This window comes from Protopterus annectens, chromosome 13.part0 (genome assembly GCF_019279795.1).
Source record: "Protopterus annectens isolate FY-2018-M chromosome 13.part0, PAN1.0, whole genome shotgun sequence".
Classification (NCBI taxonomy): Eukaryota; Metazoa; Chordata; order Ceratodontiformes; family Protopteridae; genus Protopterus; species Protopterus annectens.
In genome coordinates, this window is record NC_056747.1 from 780,923,711 (window position 1) to 780,939,488 (window position 15,778).

The window sequence follows — 15,778 nt, forward strand, 5'->3', positions numbered from 1 at the left end:
GTCTAGGTTACCCTCCCTCTTTCCCCTCTTCCTTGCTGGTACTTACCTAGGCCTTCTACCCTTTGCTTCCTATGGGGAGTATTTACTGGTAAATGAAAGTTTTTGATTGCTTTTCTTATGTATGTTTTATTAGCAATTTACATTGCCTACCTTTTTGGAGGCACCTGATATCTGGGGCAAGAAAAACTGAAGAAAATGGCGTCGGCTGCATCTTATATACCCCTGGCACACTGACGTCAGGGAAGAAGCGACAGCAACCGATGCCGGACCAAGACTTTGGAACTCTGGCCGACTGTGGGACCGCCTGACGGCAGGATAACCCAAGTGTAATGACTGCAGCAGTGTATACACTCGAACATCTACATTTATGGTAGGTGCAAAACTGTACTTTACCATCCCTCAGTAAAAAAATGTTGGATGTCATTTTGGAGACAAGGAGGCCTAGTAATAGAAAATCTTATGCTGAGAAATGGAAAAGATTCTGTGCCTGGAACCAAACTCGAGGGATGGCCACAACAGAGCCCAACTTTCTTCAGATTCTTCAATACTTAACTGAGATGCTTCACAAGGGCCTTTCCTTTTCCTCCATCAAAATTTACACCTCAGCCTTTTCAGCTCATTACAAAACGGAACCACCCCTCTTTTCTCACCCACTGCCCAAGCAGTTCCTCAGAGGGGCCAAAAACTTAAAACCACCCAGGAGAGCCCCAACTCCAGCCTGGGACCTTAATTTTGTATTGGAAAAACTTAACTCTTCCTCCTTTTGAGCCAGCTGTAACTGCAGATTTAAAATCCCTTTCTTGGAAAACAGCTTTCCTTTTAGCAATCACTTCAGCAAGAAGGGTGTCTGAATTACAGGCCCTTATGGCAGTGGAGCCTTTTATCATTTTTCATGCAAACAGGGTGTCCCTCAGGTCCAATCCCTCTTTCATGCCCATGGTGGTATCCAGTGTGGCTCTTAATCAGTCCATTCATTTGCCAACCTTCTTTTCTAATCCACAGAACAAAGGGGAATGGATACTGCACTCCTTAGATGTGCACAGACAACTTAGATTTTACTTGGATAGGACTAAACCTCAAAGGAAGTCTGAACAACTGCTGGTGGCATTTGCTGCAGGGGCAGAGGGGAAGGCTATTTCAAAGCAAACTATTTCTAAATGGATAGGCCATTGCATTCATTTCTGCTATAAGCACCATGGAAAACCTATCCCACAGGGGATTAGACCCCATTCAACCAGGGCTGCATCTACCTCTACAGCCTTTCTCAGAGGTGTCCCTACCAGAGACATCCTAGAAGCTGCTACCTGGAGTTCTGTACATACTTTCACCAAGAATTACCATATACCAATTTTCTCTAAATCCAGAACGGGCTTTGCCACTGCAGTCTTGCAGGCCTTATAGCTGGTCCTAATGCTATCTAAATTTCTCCTCCCATCCTTAGCTTTGGGAATGTACCCAAGTGTGATGACTGCAACAGTGAAACACGAAGAACATAGTACAGTTGTGTACACTTACCATAAATGTAGATGTTAGAGTGTATTCATTTTTGCAGTCCTGGTTACCCTCTCTCCAGCCCCCTGACTTCCTTTGACTATACCTCTATTCTCCTTTACTATACTTAAAAGCTTTTTGGTGTATTTGCTTTTTTTTTGGAGGTATAACCTTGTGTATATATGTGTATATATATATATATATATATATATATATATATATATATATATATTTAATTGCTTCCCTTTAAGGGGGGGCACCTGAGATTTGGGGTAAGAAAAACTGATGTAATGGCATCGGCTGCATGTTTTATACCCCTGACTACCTGACATCATGGAAGATGAGACAGCAACCGACGCAGGACCCAAGACTTTGATAATCAGGCCGGCTGAGGGCTACTGCAAGCAGATAACCCAAATGTGATGACTGCAACACTGAATACACTCTAACATCTACATTTATGCTAAGTGTACACAACTGTACTTTTTTTACTCAACCCCTCGCCGCCCACACCCTGACAACAGACGCATCAGACTAGCGTTTGTCACGTTATCGAAAGATGAAAATAGTGAACGCTATTTCATCAGCCCCAAAAACATCTAAACATGAAAATATCGAACATTCAGAACAGCAAATTTTTTCCCATGGAAAAAATTTGCTGCTCCGAAACACATACACACAACACAAGCACATCAAACAAACAGCAACCACACACATACTTAAATTCCTACATCTAACGGTACACTAAACTAAATATACACTACTATCTACCCACTTACCTTAACCCTAAGGTCCGTCACTATCGCACACTCACCTAACCCGCGTCCTAACCCTAACTCACTTAAACCACCCCTAACCCTAAAGTCTGTCACTATCTTACACACGCCTAACCCGCGCCCTAACCCTAACTCACTTAACCCGCCTCTAACCCTAACGTACAAACAATCGCTCACTTACCTGAACCCAACCCATAGCTTTGCACCACAGCGCTGAGGAAAGCGAAGCTACAGAAACGGCCAACCAAATTCTTTCCCGAGGAAAGAATTTGCTGTTCTGCAGCTTTGCTATTCTTAGGGTTTGCTGAATAGTGTTCGATATCAGAACATTCGAAGTTTTAATACTTCGATGTTCTGATACAGACCCTCAGACTATGCGTAGGGGGCTCACATGGCAGGCAAATGCATTCAGGGCCACTGGAGCCCAGGACAGATTCTCCTGCACATTAATCAAAAAGAGGTGCTAGCTGTACAGAATGCTCTGACAGCCTTCAAACACCTAATCCTTCCAGGACAACTGCTTATAAAAACAGACAACACCACAGTTATGTGGTACATAAACAAGCAGGGGGGAACCCATTCTTACCCACCCTGCAGGTTAGCCGTGGCCCCGTGGAACACAGCCTTGAGCAATGAAGTGCATCTACAAGCTTAGTTCCTGACAGGCAAACAAAATTCACTGGTAGACGACTTAAGCAGAAATCTCCTAGACCCACACAAGTGGAAATTGGAGCCCAACACCTTCAGCCTTCTGATCCAGAGGTGGGGGACACAGGAGGTGGCTCTCTTTGCCTCCCCCGAGAACCACCAGTTGAGCAAATACTGCACCAGGAACCCTCATAGCAGGGCCTGGAAGATGGATGCCCTATCCTTTCAATAGAAAAAACTCTCAGTTTATGCCTTTTCCCCTCTGCCCCTTCTCTCAAGAGTACTACTCAAGATAAAATAAGACAGACCAAGAGCAATTTCGTATTGCCCCAGACTGGCCACGCCAGCACTGGTACCCACTCTTACGCAGCCTGACAACAGTGCAACTCTGGCACCTTCACCAGACTCCTACCCTACTGTTTCAGCAGGAGGGACAGATTTTTGCATCCACAATTGCAAACACTAAACCTTGCAGCCTGGCTTATACCTTGAATACCACACCAGCAACTCTCAGCAAACAGATGCTGGACGTCATTCTTGAAGCCTGAAGGCCTAGTACTAGGAAGTCCTATGCTGAAAAGTGGAAAAGATATTGTTCTTGGAATCAATCTCAAGAGAAGGACACAGCAATGTCCTTCTTTCCTCTAATCCTGGATTACCTAACAGAGATACTCCACAGAGGCCTATCCTTCCCCTCCTACTTCATTAAGATTCATGCCTCTGCCATCTCAGCTCATTATAATACTGAGCCATCTCAATTTTGTCACCTTCTCATCAAACAGTTCCTGAGAGGGGCTAATAACTTAAGGCCCCCTAGGAGAGCACCCACCCCTGCCTGGGACCTTAACTTTGTACTGGAAAAGCTCACGCTTCCTCCTTTTGAACCTGCTGCCTCAGCAGAGTTAAAATTCCTCTCTTGGAAGACAGCCTTGCTTTTAGCCTTAACTTTAGCAAGAAGAGTGTCTTGAGTTACAGGCACTAATGGCTGTGGAACCCTTCATTATTTTCCATGCTGACAGGGTTTCCCTCAGGACTAACCTGTCCTTTATGCCTAAGGTGGTGTCCAGTGTGGCTTTAAACCAATCCATCCATTTTCTAACCTTCTTCCCTAACCCTCAGAATAAAGGGGAAAGATCCTGCACTCCTTGCACATGCACAGACCGCTCAGGTTTTACCTTGACAGGACTAAGCCTTTCAGGAAATATGACCAGCTGCTAGTCAGCTTTGCTACAGGGGCAGAGAAGGCCATTTCAAAACAAACCATTTTTAAATGGATAGCACACAGCATCCATTTCTGCTACAAGCACCATGGAAAACCTACCCCACAGGGGATCAGACCACCTTCCACTAGGGCTACTTCTACCTCTACAGCATTTCTCAGGGGAGTCCCTACCGGGGACATTCTGGAGGCTGCAACCTGGAGTTCCCTACACACCTTCACCAAGCATTACCACCTACCTATCTTTTCTAAATCCAGGGCTGGATTTGCTACAGCAGTCTTGCAAGGCCTACTAGCCAGCCCTAACCCTTCTTGACTGCCTCCACCCTTCCTCAGCTTTGGGAATTAACCCAAGTGTGATGACTGCAACAGTGAAACACGAAGAACATAGTACATTTGTGTACACTTACCATAAATGTAGATGTTCGAGTGTATTCACTGTTGCAGTCCTGGTTTCCCTCCCTCCAGCCCCCTGGTTTTCTTATCTTTTTACCTCTCCTCTCTATGGCCATTCCTAATGGCATTGGTATTTACATTTTACTGGTGGTGTTCCCCACCATATACTAGCTCCCTATGTGGGGGCTCCTGACATTTGGGACAAGAAAAACTGATGTAATGGCATCAGTTGCCTGTTTTATACCCCTGACAACGTGACATCCTGATGTCATGGAAGAAGCAACAGCATCGAATGCAGAAATACTAAGACTCTGGTATTCGGACCGACCGAGGGCTACTTGCAGGCAGATAACCCAAGTGTGATGACTGCAACAGTGAATACAGTCGAACATCTACATTTGTGGTAATTGTACACAACTGTACTTTCTGTGCAACACCAGAATGTCTGGCATACAATAACTTTGGAGTGCTTGGAGCACCATGATTGCACGACAGTATCAGGAAAAAGACAAACCGGTTAAGCACATCAGCAACACAAGACTTGATCTAAAATTGTTAAGAATTCCACTAAACGCTGTTAAAATTGGGTCTCACACTAGGTACCAAGAAATGACAGTGCACAGGCCAGCAAACTACAACAGCAGAAGTCAAAACAGCTTTGGTTCTGCCTCCTGTCTATGCCTGCAATCTGTCCCTGACTTTGTCTTTCAGTCTTACCCCGATGTATATTGCTGTCTGTCTGATGATACTCGCTAAGTGCTTTTCTGACTTTTTTGTCTTTCGGCTTTTCCCAGTTAGGGGTCGCCACAGCGGAACTCCGGTCCACTAATGATTGGCAGTAGATTTTCACGAACGCCGAGGTGCCAGCTCGACGTCCAACCTTCAGTGAAGGCACGCCCATTTACACATGTCTTTTGAACGCCACCCAACTGCGGCAAGGACATGCAGACTCCACACAGAAGACACTCCAGCCGAGAATCGAATGGGAGAACCTCTTGCTGTGAGGCAACAATGCTACCGTTGCACCACTGCGGCAGTAAGTGCTTTTTGACTTTAAAAGTCAGCAAAACACTCTGTGCTTTTTTTCTGTAACTAATAGTACATAGAACACTTAAAGCTGCATACACTACAAAGAATGTAAAGGTTATAAGAATATAACCTTCTATTGCTAATTCCCATATGATCTCTCACACTCTGTAAATAGCTTTTGTCTCTGTGAATTTGTTAAAATGTATCTGCACGATATTTTTCCATTATGGGCAATATTGCTCACAATTTGTATTATTTGATATGTATTTGTACTTGTACTTTTATATTTATTGGACCGCTATCTTTACTGTAAGCTGTTTCATGGAGTTTTTCTCCCCGGGCCTCCAATGAAAACAGGCTCTCTGGGCCCAGTGGACTTCCCTGGTAATCAAACTGGAAATAAAATAAATAGTAAATAAATAAATTCTGATTGAGTCTGCGACTATAGCGTGGTGTTGTGTATTTGACATGGATGCCAGCATTCACTTCTTTGCTCTCCAGGTGAACTTCTTGGCATCCGTATCTTTAACACATAATAATGTGGCTACGATTGAAGGCTCAGTCATAATGCTGTACATCATTTACAGCCATTGCTGTTGTCTTTGCATCTCTACATTATGATTGGCTTTTCCTGCACATTAATCTACACACTGTATAACAAGCCCTTGAATTCTGCCATGTATTTTAAGTTGCAGATGTTGAACTTTTTAAAGTAACTGTCAGTGTCATATGTGTGTAAATAAGAGGTAAATGTATTAAAATGGCCACATTTGTTAGTATAGTCTTGTTTTCCTGCATTGTACTGTACATACATCTCAACTTCAGAACACAAAATCTGGACAAAAGGTATAATGGGAGATAAAGCCCAAAAAATGGGGACAATTTTTAAATATTCCTCTTACAAACTTAGAAAGTAGATAGAATAACATGTTTTTCCTGATACTGTGGTATGAAGTTGGAATAAGATGTTTTGCATTAGCATGAATTTTCTGAAGGGTATGAAGTCTGAAATTCAAATGCCTGCCATTATTTTCTGACTTAGATATTCAATGATTTGCCAATGATTTGCTAGAAAACTACAATTTTATGGAAAAACAGACCAAACATCTGAGGCAAAAATCTGGACATTCTGTGAAAATCTGTACAGTTGAGAGGTATCATGATGCATCTTTCATCAGTCCCATTTTTAGTGCTGGGAGGGAAGTACATTGCCTTCAGCTTAGATTTTCAGCAGCCCTATGCCAGTTACTTTTCATAATCAATAGTATATTTTTAACACAGAAGCACCGTTATGATCAAAGATGTCAAAAGAAACAGCGGCATATCAGTTTATGGGATTTCTTAATGTCAGGATTGAATCTTTAAAATGTGTGAGTTTAAAGCTGGTAACATATGAGTTGCAAGGAAAAGATTTGTGGGTTTAATACTTATAACAGAAGGAATGAGAAGTGAAGCGATTCAAAAAATTGTAAGTTATCTAAAATAGAAGTAGTTTTATTAAAAAAAAGGCAATGTTTTTCCATGTATTAAATCATAGTTACCATTGTTAAAAAGTTAATTATGTTCAGGAATAAAACCTCCCTGGTGGAAATCCTGAATAAATAACTAGTAAAACAAAAGGACAATAATCAATAATGCAAAGTTGCAATAAATCCCTGTCCCCCTACCAAAAGACCGTAAGGAACTTTTAAAAAAATGTAAAACAGAGTACACACTTTAGGTCACTGCACATACGAAAGGAGTCTGCAGACGTTCTTTGTAGGCAATATTATAGTACTGATGAGACCCTCCTTGCTGATGTGATAGCTATAAGGAAAGTGGTCTTCCAAGTGAGCATCTTTAGAGAGCCAGTGGCAGCAGGTTGAAAGGGGGACAAGGTGAGTTTCTCTAGAACATAATTTTGATCCCAGGCAGGAATTGGGTTTATTTCTGGTTGGTCTCAAGTGAACTACCTCGTTAGAAAAACCTTCAGGGTGTGAGAAGGTAGGTGGAACACTGTGCAGGCAAGCTGAGATGGTGATTCATGTACTTTAATGTCCGTATCTAAAAAAAAAAAAAAAAAAAAAAAAAAAAAAAAGTTATCAGTCTGAGAAGGGTTAGTGTTCCCCCTATGATACCAGATGGAAAATCGCTTCCATTTTGTCAAGTATAATTTTCTAGTATTGGGCTTTAGTGCCTTCTTTAGAATGGAAAGCATGTCCGTGGGATCGTAATAATGTTAACCTGGGTGTGAAAGACAGATCTGTTCGCTTGGCTGAGGAGATCTTTTTCCTGTGGCAGTGTGTAATCTACCCTCGCTGAGGATCAAGAAAAGTGAGAACCATTGCCTAAGTCAGAAGGCGCTGCTAGGATCATGATAGGTCTGTCCACCCTGACTTTTATCAGTACCCTGTGGATCAGATGCAAAGGTGGGACTGCAAACAGGAATATGTTTGTCCATGTGAAAGAGAAAGCATCTATTTTCAAGTCCCTGTCTGTTGAATTCTGGTGCAAAATTTCTGTAGTTGTCTGTTCTAGTGAGAGGAAAACTGGTCTGTTTAAGGGGGACCCCCACTGTAGATTTAGGTGCAGGAACACCTCTTTCTTCTGCATCCATTTGTTGGGGGTCTAGAAGACCCCTGCTTAGAGAATCTGCCAGGGTATTGTTCTTACACAGAATTTAAGGTGCTGTAAGAGTTAGCCCTACTTCTTAAGCCAGTTTCCAAATCTTCCTGTTGAGGCTACACGAAGGATAGGACAAGGTATCCCCTGGCTTGTTTATATAATACTTCACTGTGGTATTGTCTGTCCAGATCTGCAAGGCCCCTGGGCTTAAACTCTACTGAAAAACATTTATGGCCATGTAGACAGCTGAGACCTCCTCCTGATTTATGAATGATTTTCTCTGCTGTGGTCTTCAGATGCCCCGCACTTTCAAGGAACCTAAGTAAGCCCCCTGCACTTTCAAGGAACCTAAGTAAGCCCCCAGACCTAAGTGTGAAATGTCAGTGGTGATGGTCTTGTCTGCTTCTGATAATTAAAGATTTGCCCCTTGGTTCCACACTATGGTGTTTGAAAGCAGCTGGTTCAACCAACAAAGAAAAAAAAAGCACTTCACGGCAAATAGCCAATTTCTACATTGTACAACTAGAAAGATGCTTTTTCCACCTGATCTGGAGGAGTGGGCTGAATAGATCCTTAGTGAAATAGCTCCCAGAGGATAGGTGGTAATAGGATTTCCTGTTCTTCTGGTGAGATTTTTCTGAACTGGATGTAGTACCCCTTGTATGATGTTGAGGACCCACTGGTCCCTGGTGATGGTCTTCTATTGATTTAAGAAAAAGGACAGCCTTCCAGCCAAATGTTTGGAGGGGAGGATGTGTAGGGATATGGGAGACTAGGGTTGGAGGGGGTGGGTGTGTAGAGGTATGGGAGGCTGGGGTTGGAAGGGGTGGCTGTGTAGGGGTATGGGAGGCTGGGGTTGGAGGGGGAGGGTGTGTAGGGGGTATGGGAGGCTAGGGTTGGAGGAGGTGGGTGTGTAGGGGTATGGGAGGCTGGGGTTGGAAGGGGTGGCTGTGTAGGGGTATGGGAGGCTGGGGTTGGAGGGGGTGACTGTGTGGGGGTATGAGAGGCTGGGGTTGGAGGGGGAGGGTGTGTAGGGGTATGGGAGGCTGGGGTTGGAGGGGGAGGGTGTGTAGGGGTATGGGAGGCTGGGGTTGAACATAGTCACAGCTGATCTTTATGCTGGGTGGACTCTTTGGCACTCCCTGTTCTGTGTGATTGTTTTGGTTGCCATTTCTTGGATTGTCTGGGCCTCTTGCCACAGGGAGGCCTCCACTTATCTTGTCTATGGGGAAACTCCAAGGTTTTGAGAAGTAGTTCCTACTGTACCTTGGGTGTTGGAGTCAGACAAAATTCCTTGCAGTTTTTGTTTGTTTTCCTTTCTTATCCAGCTTCTTGAAAACATGTTCAGCTGGAAGTCTAAGATGGAATTCTTTGTCTATGGAGCATCCAGTAGTTCAGCCTTGACTCGATCTGGAAGGGGCTGGGTCCTGACCCATGCATGTCTGCAGATGACAGAACCTGTGGCAGCTGCACTAAATAATACATCTAAAGCATCACTGCCACACTTTAGGAATTGTCTGGACACTTGTGAAGCTTCTCTTGTTGTCCCCTGAATTTTCTTTAAGGTTCTGTCCGCAGTAGCGTCTACCTTGGCTAGAATTTTATCCTGGAGCGATTCAATGTACTTTAGATTATGGAATGGGCAATTCAGTACCGTCACTGCAATGGCAGCAGAGGTGTAAACTTTTCCCCCCAAATCTAATAGTCAAGTTTCCCTATCATTAGTTAGGGGATGTTTACGTGGTCCCTTAGGTACACCTTTTGTGGATTCAGAAGAGACTACTGAGGGGGCAGACTTGGAATTTTTGTAAAGGTGCTTGTGAGATTCAAGTACTCTGTAAATCCTATCTGGTTTCCCAGGAGCAGGTTTTAAAGAGTCAGGGTGTAAACAGTGTCTTCAAAGACATCCATCCAGTAATATGTGCACAGGAGGAATAACCAGTGTCGTGAGAGAAGGCAAACTTCACAGTTCCCTGTAACGGGTTTGAGCTTATGAGAACTGTTTGCTTTCCCAGTTGAAAGCCTTCATTCTATGAATGGTATGTGCAAAAGAAGTGCTTACGGGGGGGGGGGGTCAGAAGAGAGGGTGTCATCAGAGTCTGAATCCAGATAAGTTTGTGGTGGCAGATGTGCACAGTAGGACATCTCGTCCTAATCGCCTGAGCTTGAGGAATCTGAATATTTAGATAGGGAGGCTTCAGTAGCAGAAATCTGGGAGGGCTGTCTGGGTTTCATGAAAGCCATGAATTCCTGTGCTTTTTTTTAGGAGGTCTTGGGCTTTGGCTTGAGAAGAAGAGTTTGAAGGCAGGGCTGAAGAAAAGGAAGTGGTTTGCTTCAGTTTAGGTGTCCATTTACAAGGAATGACCTGAGGCTGCGGTCTTCTGGCCAGGATTTTGGTTAAGGTTTTGGTAGCCAAGGAAGACAGGGTGCCTTCCCTCCAGACCCACAATGAAAATGTTGGAAACTGAGGCCTGCTGAGCAACCTCAAACCTGACTGTCTGTGCTGTAGTATCAGTGATAGGTAGGCCGGAAACCATGGTGGCCTTCTGTTGGGTGTTGACACAGAGTTCAGACCTAGCAGTCTCCTGACCAGGGGGCTGCAAAGGCTCCTCATCTGATTTATCAGTCTACTTGGGGACCAGAGCCGGAGCTTTCTCACAAACGTCAGAGTCCTTTGCCTTTTTGTCTTTCCATTTCTTTAGAGTGACACTAGCAGAAGCTGGTGTAAGCAAAAGCCCTGCATTAGCAGTGGGTTGCAGTCACACAGGAGAAACCGAAGATGAGAACTCCATATGGAAGGCTAATACGCTGGCCTTAAGTATGTGGGTTTTTGCATAGAATTTTGCACCATCAGGACAATTAGAGATGTTGAGATGAGGCCCCAGCAGAACAGACACAATGAGTGAAAATCATTATGTGGGATCTGCTCCCCACAATTCAAGCAATTGTTGACCTTTTCAAACATTAAATTAAAAGAGGAAACTCTCCAATAGGGTACTTGTCTGACTGCAAGGAGATGCTGTGGACAAATGAACCGACTAACAGACTGCAAATGTTTTGAACACTCTTGAAGCGCATCAGATTGCGTGACTAGAAAGAACTGAAGATGGCACTGACAGACACTTTTTATAACCTTGATGTTCAGATGTTAGCTTTTGGATGTCTGACAGCTAGGGATGATACAAAGTTTCTGGAAATCAGGCTGGTCACAGGCTTCTGCATGGCAGGAAGACCCAAGAATCAGTAATGCATCATTGATCTACTTGAAGATCTGGAAGTGGGACACATCTGTTCTGTCTTTCTTCATTTATGTCAGGAAATTAAGGAATAATGTTCAACACACTAAGCTCATCATAATAATATCACACATTCCCATCCTAAAGATACAGCCAGTATATTAGCAGACATGTTTTGTGCTAAATTAACCCAATGTACCCATATTGTTGTGCCCATTAACACTGAAAATGTTGTTTCTCCCTGTTCTCACCTTGGAACAAGTCTTAGAATATCTGTCAAAGGATTAGATGACATACCAGGCTGCATTCTATCACAGCCAAGTATACACTATTTGAGCCTCTATTTAAACTGTTCATCCTCAACCTTTCCACAGAGTTTGTTCCTGATGCCTCGCGAACAGCAACTGTGACTCCTGTATACAAGGGTGGCCCATTTACAGACCCAGTAGGCTATAGGCCAGTCAGCCTCACTAGCCGTGTGTACAGAGCCAGGGAACATATCATAGCAAAATCATTTCTGCAGACATCAGCAGCTTAAAGATCATGTTTAAAGGTGCAACACATGTATTTCTTTTCAAACAAAAAAAATTGTTTGCAAGCAACTTCATGCTTGCAAACACTTTGTGTTTGTGAAAAGAGAAGTATGTTTTGTAATGCATGGGTTTGAAACCATCTTCGTTTTTTTGTGTAAAATAGTGTTCACATGCATAATCAGTTTGGTTTTGTAAAAGGCAGGTCCTATCTCCTGAACCTAGTATATTTCTTTGAAAAGCGTATGGAGACTGTGGACAGTGGTCATTATGTGCACACTGCTCATCTTGACCTGGCTAAGGCTTTTGACACTGTCCCGATGCTGTTGTTATTGACATGGTCAACAAACATAAACCTGTGCATAGTTTGTTTGACATAAACCTGTGCATAGTTTGTTTGATGGACTGCAAATTGGCTATCCAACAGTTCCCAAGTAGTGAAACTTGCTGGTAAGCTCTCTGAAGGTAAAATTGCAAGTAATGGGGCACCACATGGATTAGTACTGGGCTGTGTCCTGTTTGGTATTTATTTTGCAGACATCCAGTCTCACTGAGAAAGCAGCCTTGGCAAAACCCTAGGTCTGTTGTGGGGTTATTGTGATTATTTGGGGTTTGTTAAACAAGCTGGTTTTTTTTAACCATTTGAGCTGAATGATCTAGATATTGACAGCATAAATGCTGACATGAAAATACCGAATATTCACAGTATCAATGGTCAAAAATACTTAAACACAAAATACTCATCATTGTCATCATCATCATCTTTCAGCTGTTCCCATTAGGGGTCGCCACAGCGGATCATCTGTTTCCATTTCTTCCTGTCCTCTGCATCATGCTCTTTCACACCAACCGCGTACATGTCCTGTCTCACCACATCCAAAAACCTTATCTTAGGCCTTCCTCTTTTCCTCTTCCTGGCAGCTCCATCCTTAGCATCCTTTTCCCAATATACCCAGCATCCCTCCTTAGCACATGTCCAAACCAATGCAATCTCGCCTCTCTTGCTTTGTCTCCGAACTGTCCAACCTGAGCTGACCCTCTAATATACTGATTCCTATTCCTGTCCATCCTAGTCACACCCAGTGCAAATCTTAACATCTTTAACTCTGCCTCATCCAGCTCTGACTCCTGCCTTTTTGTCAATGCCACCGTCTCCAACCCATATAACATAGCTGATCTCACTACCCTCTTGTAGACCTTCCCTTTTACTCTTACTGATACTCGTCTGTCACAAATCACTCCTGACACTCTTCTCCACCCATTCCACCCTGCCTGTACTCTCTTCTTCACCTGTCTTCCACACTCACCATTACTCTGAACTGTTGATCCCAAGTACTTAAACTCATCCACCTTTACCAACTGTACTCCCTGCATCCTCACCATTCCTCTACCCTCCCTCTCATTTACACACATATATTCTGTCTTAGCCCTGCTGACCTTCATTCCTCTCCTCTCTAGAGCATAAATCCAACTCTCCAGGGTCACCTCAACCTGGTCCCTACTCTCACTACAGATCACAATGTCATCTGCAAACATCATAGTCCACGGGGCCTCCTGTCTGATCTCATCTGTCAACCTGTCCCATCACCACTGCAAATAAGAAAGGGCTCAGAGCTGATCCTTGATGTAATCCCACCTCTACCTTAAACGTATCTGTCACTCCCACCACAGTCCTCACCACTGTCACACTATCCGTGTACATATCCTGTACCACTCTTACATACTTCTCTGCCACTTCCGACTTCCTCATACAATACCACAACTTCTCTCTAGGCACCCTGTCATATGTTTTCTCTAAGTCCACAAAGACACAATGCAACTCCTTCTGACCTTCTCTGTATTTCTCCCAACAACACTCTCAGAGCAAACATTGCATCTGTAGTGTTCTTTCCTGGCATGAAACCATCCTGCTGATGACTAATCATCACCTCCCTTCTTAACCTAGCTTCCACTACTCTTTCTCATAACTTCAAGCTGTGACTGATCAGTTTTATCCCTCTGTAGTTACTGCAGCTCTGCACATCACCTTTATTCTTAAAGATAGCTACCAAAACACTTTTTCTCCACTCCTCAGGCATCCTCTGACTTTCCAAAATTTCATTAAACAATCTGGTTAAAAATTCCACTGCCATTTCTCCTAAGCACCTCCATACTTTCACTGGTATGTCATCTGGGCCAACAGCCTTTCCATTCTTCATCCTCTTCATAGCTGTCCTTCCTTTCTCCTTGATAATCTGTTTCACTTCCTGATTCACTATCCCCACATCATCCAACCTTCTCTCTCTCTCTTTCTCTTCATTCATCAGCCCCTCAAAGTACTCTTTCCATCTACTCAACACACTCTCCTCACTTGTGAGTACATTTCCCTCACTATCCTTTATCACCCTTACCTGCTGCACATCTTTCCCAGCTCTGTCCCTCTGTCTAGCCAACCGGTACAGGTCCTTTTCTCCCTCTTTAGTGTCCAGTCTGTCATACAACTCTCCATATGCCTTATCCTAAGCCTTCGCCACCTCTCTCTTTGCCATGCGCCTCATCTCCTTATACTCCTGTCTACTTTCTTCATCTCTCTGACAATCCCACTTCGTCTTCGCCACCCTCTTTCTCTGTGTACACTCCTGTACTTCTTCATTCCAGCACCAGGTCTCCTTGTCCTCCTTCCTCTGCCCAGATGTCACACCAAGCACCTTTCTAGCCATCTCCCTTACTAGCTCTGCTGTAGTTACTGTAGTTACCCAGCTATTCGGTGACTCTTCACTGCCTCCCAGTGTCTGTCTTAATTTGAACACAAAATACTGATAGTCAAAAATACCTAAACAGAAAATATTGACAAAATTGAAGTTACACCAGGGAAGGATATATGCCCTTTCCCTACTGCTGTGCCACTGCGGAGTTAATAATTATCAGGAGGTGTGGTTAGGTTTTGCCAATTTTTTGTTGTGTGTATGATGGGGACCTTGCAGTGCATGATGGTTTGGTAGCAATGTGTTTGGGTATTTATTATATGTATATCTTGTCTAGTGTTAGCAGTGTGTGTGTTTGTGTGCATGGAGTGAGAAATTATGTGTGTGTGTGTGTGTGTGTGTGTGTGTGTGTGTGTGTGTGTGTGTGTGTGTGTGTGTGTGTGTGTATAGTTAGGAAATGAGGTGTGTGTTGTGTGTGAATGTGCAGAAAGTAAATGCTGGCTGTGTGGAGGTGTTTGAGTCTGTGTCCTGACAGGCAGTTACCCAAGGGCCATCTTTAAGTTGGTCATACAAATTTTGGGTGGATGTAGGGGCAGTTTGATCCAGTGTAAGAGGCCATTTTTATAGGTCTTTTTTGCCTGTTTGGTTGAATGCATGTGATGTAGTGTGTGTGTGTGTGTGGGTATGTGTATATATATATATATATATATATATATATATATATATATATATATATTGGTTTACATTTAAACTGCTGAGGGAAGTTTCAGCGACCACAGGTTGTCGAATGACATTCTGCCGACCCGTGTTGCTGATTCTTCCCTTGTGCGAGTTCCGTTTTAGCGAATGCTCAGTGCATTCACAAAGATGAGGTCTGTCATTGAACTAGAGATCGCAGTACAGTGGGGATTGGGAAATGTACCCTTTTCCCCACTGTAGTGTGATCTCAGAGTTGGAATATATATATATATATATATATATATATATATATATATATATATATATATATATATATATTGCAGGGGGTGTGGGGGGCTCAGAGAGGCTTGCCCCCCTGCAAAATCCTAATGTTACGCCTGGTGCAGTCTAGGACTGCATTCTACTAATGTTGAGTAAGGTCGAATTCGCATATTAGTATGTGAATTTGACATTTTGCACGTTGGTA

The 15,778-nt window shown here is 43.5% G+C and overlaps 1 protein-coding gene across 4 annotated transcripts in view; it reads left to right on the forward strand.

The window, feature by feature from the left end:
- LOC122787658 (retinoic acid receptor alpha) overlaps positions 1–15,778 on the forward strand; it is an 882,458-nt gene that overhangs the window by 591,908 nt on the left and 274,772 nt on the right. The gene's annotated exons all lie outside the window — the stretch shown is intronic.